The following is a 6,000-nucleotide window of genomic DNA, read 5'->3' on the forward strand; positions in this document are numbered from 1 at the left end:
ACTACCTAAATAATTTAAAATTGAATGACTTAAAATTGATCAAAACCAAACCTTATTTGGCATAACTATAACTAATTTAGAGATGTTAAAAAAAAACTAATCAAACCGAGCTGGTTAAATCAACCAAATAACACCTCTAAAGTCTAGAGAGTTTTCTCATCCTGATTTCACTTGTTTAAAGTTCAATTTTCTTTCACTTTGTAATTTTACACATTCAAACTAAATTTAATCTTTCAAATAGTTAGGTATCAAACGTTGTAGCTTTTATTTAGATAAATTATTTCTTTGTAAAAAATTCAAATTTAAAAACTCTATTACACTATTCACATATAAAATTCATTTTACTATCTTATTAAGAATTAAGCCTACTTTATTTTAAACTTCTGGTTTCGTATCTAATTACAAGATTTACATATTTTTAACTTGTTCCGAGTTTATGTATTCTTCTCATGCCTAATATACATGCTAACAATATTATTCTAAGAACTAATGAATTGATTGTTTTCATATATCATTCAATAAAAATACAAAAATCTATAGAAACATACGTTTTGAATAAGGGGAAATGACACAAATGCCCTATAATATTTATACATTTGGTCGATTCAGTCCCTAATATTATTTTTTATGCTTTATATATCATTAAAGTCACATTTTATCTGCTATTTATGAGCATGACTGAAAATTATCATGGTTTACCGGTCATGGCCTTGCCCACGTGGCCTTATCTTCTCCACATATATACCAGTAAGGAATATCATATTAAATGGTTTTTCAGTTTATGAGCATGACTAAACATGTTTTGTAATGTCTGTAAATGCCTAAAATGCTTATTTAACCTTAATGTACGCTCACATCTCCTTCTCCTTTATTTGTTCCTTCCTCTGTATCGATGCTGACGAATGTATACTCTCTCCTTTTCTTTTTCTCTCTTTTCAGGATGTCTTCAGCTAAAGCTCATCCCTCGTTTGTTATTTGCTCGTCTTCATAGAACATCTCAAAAATAAGGTAGTGAAATGGCATGTTTGAAGAACCTTCATGGTCTTATGTGATGGACTGTTTGATTTAATAAGAACTTACGTGAGGATTAATTTGGTAAGAACTTACCTTTGAAATAAATAGAGGAAACAAGAAGCAAGTGAAAGGTTGCAGTAAGGGAAGACAAGCTTGAGGAACAGTAATGGAGTTTGCGAACTGATTTTTACAATCGACTGATTTAGGCGATCATATCACTGCCTTCTTTTTTACCACATGTTCGATTTTCAGAATCGACCGTATGTGAATACAATGGACTAGGTTAATAATAAATTCAGATTTAATTGACGATTGTATGAAAGCTTCATTTTTTTTTCACAATACACACACCATCGCTTATATACCTAAATCGGTTTGTTCGTAATCTCTCTTTTCTATTCCCATTTTTCCCTCTAGAAAACAACGACGATTCCAGGTAGTCAGGTAATCTTTGTTGTTTTTTAACATCTCTTTCATATTTCTATCATTGTCGTCATCACAGGTAACTTCATTGCTATCCCATGGATCATTGTCTTTCTAGTTATTTCCCTACATTCAGAATCAGTTACCCGATTTTCCCATTTTTCTTATCGGAGTTATCTAAAATTTAAATGAATGCTTGTGATTATCAATTTCTTTAAGAAGATAAAAGAAAATTAGGGATTCTTCTTTAATTTCAATTGATTCCAGTGTTGAAGACGATCAGAGGAAAAAAAAGAGTGTAATAACTAAAAGATGGTTTTAAGGACAGTTTTATCATTTCACAATTTCTCTTTTTCATATACACTTGTACATGTGGATTGATACAAAGTGAAAGAGGAAAATTGGACTTTTGAAGGTCAAAATCCACATCATTAAAATAAATGGATGGCTCCTTCACTCACTTCATAATGGTTTAAATAACTTTACAAAAACGATTTTATATCCTCATAAAATAACAAAATAACTTTAGAAACTAAATAGACTAACCCTTGAAACTTTATAGGGTATTTATGTCATTTCCCCTTTTGAATAAACTCGTAACATCTTATGTTTATAAAGTTAGGTTTTGAAGTTAGTTTTTAAAACTTTGCCTAGTAATGTGAGCATAATTTCATAAATGATGTTTAATGTTTAAATCTCGCACACCTAATATATTGATTTACCTCTACGTGATGAACCATATACTAGATTCAATATGAATAGTCTAGAGGGTACACTTTATAATTTTACCTTTCAAAACATGTAACTCATAAAAAATCTCTTGACAGTCTCATCATTTTAACCATTGTTAGTTGTTTAAATAAATATAAAAAAAATAGACGAGTTCAATAACAATTGTCTCTTATAAATTACTATTGCAGTTAAGCATACGAATACATATTATATCATAAAAAAAAATTGAAACTTTTTATTAGATTGTTTTATATTAATATTCGATATTATCCTTATTTACATATTTATAAATATTAATATGATTAATGTATTTAAAGTTGACATAATATTTTATTATTAAGTTTATTATATGTATTCATTGTAATCTATAATAGATCACAATGAATACTCGTATTGTAAATATATATTAATCTAAGACTATCTAATATTTTTAATAAAATAATTTAATAGAACATTGTCATTGAAGTATTTAAGCAACATTCCATGATTTCCATCTATTTGACTCGTTACCTATAAAATATTTTCAGGAGTCATCTATTTTTGTATAAATGGCCGGTACATATCTTAAAAGTTGACAAGATAATGTTTTCATATGTGTATAAGAACATATATGATAAATATTCATCAAATATAATTGAGAAAAAAAAAAAATTCAATTATCGTTTCAACAGTGTGCTCAATAAAAAAAAAAATCCAAAAAAGACTTCAAGCCAGATTAGAAATTTTACATATAGCACATAGCATATAGCATATAGGGGGCCCTAGAAGAGGAAGTAGGAAAACATACAAGTTAGGTGCCATATGTGGACGACGCACCACATGGATGGCACTTTTCTTTACCACGAATTGGATGACCAAACCCCTACTACCCCCAACCTACCACTCTCGATGATATCCTCATCAATAAGTCAAATACTTGTTTTTAAACATGAGTACAAGGGTATATTTGTCTTCTAGTAAATTACACTTTTTGTCCCTCTAGCATATATTTGATCATAATTTTGACAATTTGACATCGTTGATTCTTATGATAGGCATTTTTTTTTTAGTTTTAGTCCCTATCATAATAGTTAGAATGTATACTATTATGTTAACTACGTATAAAATGACTAAAATACACTATGATTTTTTTCTTTTTTGTTTTTAGAATTAATATTATTATTACTATTAAATTAATTAATGAGACCCACCATATACAACCACCACCGCCACCATATACGGTGAAATCATAATCCAAACCTAAAATATCAAAACAAGTGCAATACCTCATAGAGTGGGGAAATCCGTTGAATGATGTGTTGAGGCAAATTCATTAAATGACACCATATTTGGAATTGGATTTTTGGTCCATGTTTTTCAATTTGTAAGAAGAAAAATAAACAAAAGACACTTGTAGTCGATATAATTTAAATTTTTCTGAAATTATTGAAGCTTTTTAGTTTGATTGAATTACATTGTTGGTCTCTTGATACTTTTAATTTTCTAAAATTTTACTTTTGGTCATGTTTGGTCCCTCTGTTTGCAATGTTCTATACTTTAGGTTCATATTTGGCTAATGGTGTTAACCTTTTCAGTTAAGTCCATTGAAAAATAACATATTTACCCTTCCTATCATATGTACTTCATCTATTATTTATTATTATTTTTATTTAATTTATTTATATTTCTATGATTTAGATTTTTTTGAAATTTTGTTTAAATATATTCTTTAATGTTTTTTTTATATATATTTCCGCTTACATTTCTTGATATTTTGTTCATATATATTTTTTTTAAATATTTTTGACAATTTGTTTGAACACATTTATTAATATTTGGTTTAAATTTTTGTTTGAATAATTTCTTTTAATTTTTTTTTTGACTTTTTGTTTGAATATATTTTATTTTTTTTTAAAATATTTGTTAAAGATTTCATGGTCATGTAATCATAATTCATAACTTAATTTACTTATATGTTCCTTTTTTGTTCTTTTAATATAGATAAGGTTTTCTAAGTATTGTTTTATAACTCATATATAGCTATATAACACATATAAGGTTGTATAATTATTATTTTTGTAAAGCTTTTCATAAACAGTTTTTTTGTAAAAAAAATATAAAAAAATTGTTAAACGTGAATATGATTAATATAAATTAGGTACATATAGGTTAACCTAAGACTGTCTCGTAGTCTTGACGAGAGCGACCATGTCATTTCACATTAGACTTAACTTTAGTATTTTTGAGGTATTTAAATTTTTTAGACATTTTTTTGTTTTCAAGTTATACAAATTTCGATTAACCTATATATAACTTGACATCAGTTTTGGATTCCGATTAGTCTATCTATATTAATCATATTCACATTTAATAAACTTTTTTATATTTTCTTTTAAATGTTTATAAAAAGCTTTATAAAAATAATAATTATACAACCTTATATTTGTTATATAGTTATATATTTGAATTAAAAAATAATAATTATATAACATTGTCTGTATTAAAATAACAAAAAGAAGAAAAATATGATTTGAAGTGAATTAAGTTACGAATTATGATTATAGTGACTTTGAAATCTTTAACAAATATAAACAAAAAAATTTAATAAAAACATTAAAAAAAAATTGAAAAAAAAACGTCAAAAAAATTAGATAAAATTATTCAAACAAAAAATCAAAAGAAATATTAGTAAATGTATTCAAACAAAACATCAAAAAAAATCTGAAAAAGTTATATGAACAAAATATCAAAAAATTTAAGCGAAAAATGTAAAAAAAAAAAGAATATATTCAAACAAAATATTAAAAAAAAAATTCTAAATCACAGAAATATAAATAAATTAAATAATAGACAGTTACATAAATGGTCCCTATGAGCGAAGCAATTTACATAAATGATCCCTATGGTAAGAAGGGCAAATGTATCATTTCATAAGGAACTTAATTGAAAAGTTAACACTGCTAGCCTAAAAGATTGTCATTGCAAAATTTTGAAACCATAAGGACCATCTATGCACACAATTTCTCATAAGGACCAGAGTTGGTAAACTGTATCAACCACAAGGACCATTTATGTAATTTTGTCTTTAAGAAAACAATCAAAGCATGCGGTTGATATAAATATAGGATGTACTTCACTAGAAAGATAGATGGAGCATATAAATCTCACTAGAAATATCAGGATGGAGCATTAAGATTTTTCAGTTTACTCTTTATTTTTGTATGTAAAGTTACTACATAGTACATACGTTTATTTAAGTAAAATGATGAACTAACTAACAAAAATATTTTGCCCAAAGGCACTGCGACACGTTTTGAAGAGACTTTGACCTTTAAATGAATAACAAGCTAAAATGAGTGTAATATACCTTAAACCTTAGGGAATTATGTGCCACAAAATGGTCCCTGAGTAATAAATTCGAATGGTCGAGCATGCATTTTCATAAATTTGAATATAACATGTATACCTAATTTAGTGCTAGGGTGGCATTAATAAATGAAAGATAATTATTGTGAATGACAACCAATAAAAAAAATTAAAGTACACATAAAAACCCAATGACGATTTTTTATGACAGTAAGTTTGATACGTATATTCACAACGAAATGAGTTTGTGGCCATAGTAGCAGGCCACCACGAGTATGCACACCATTTTGGTGCATCGCGATTGATGTGATAATGCTCATAAATATTTTTTATTCTTTTTATTATTTCTTTCTCTTCTTCATAGTGTGATGAGTATACCAACACTACATATGGTGGTGTTATTTGCCTAGGGGAATGAAACCATGGCCATGGCCATGGTTTTTATTATGCAATGTTAAATTTTTAATTTTTGTTATTCTATTTTAA

Source organism: Lactuca saligna, chromosome 9 (assembly GCF_052625555.1).
Source record: "Lactuca saligna cultivar CGN05327 chromosome 9, ASM5262555v1, whole genome shotgun sequence".
Classification (NCBI taxonomy): Eukaryota; Viridiplantae; Streptophyta; class Magnoliopsida; order Asterales; family Asteraceae; genus Lactuca; species Lactuca saligna.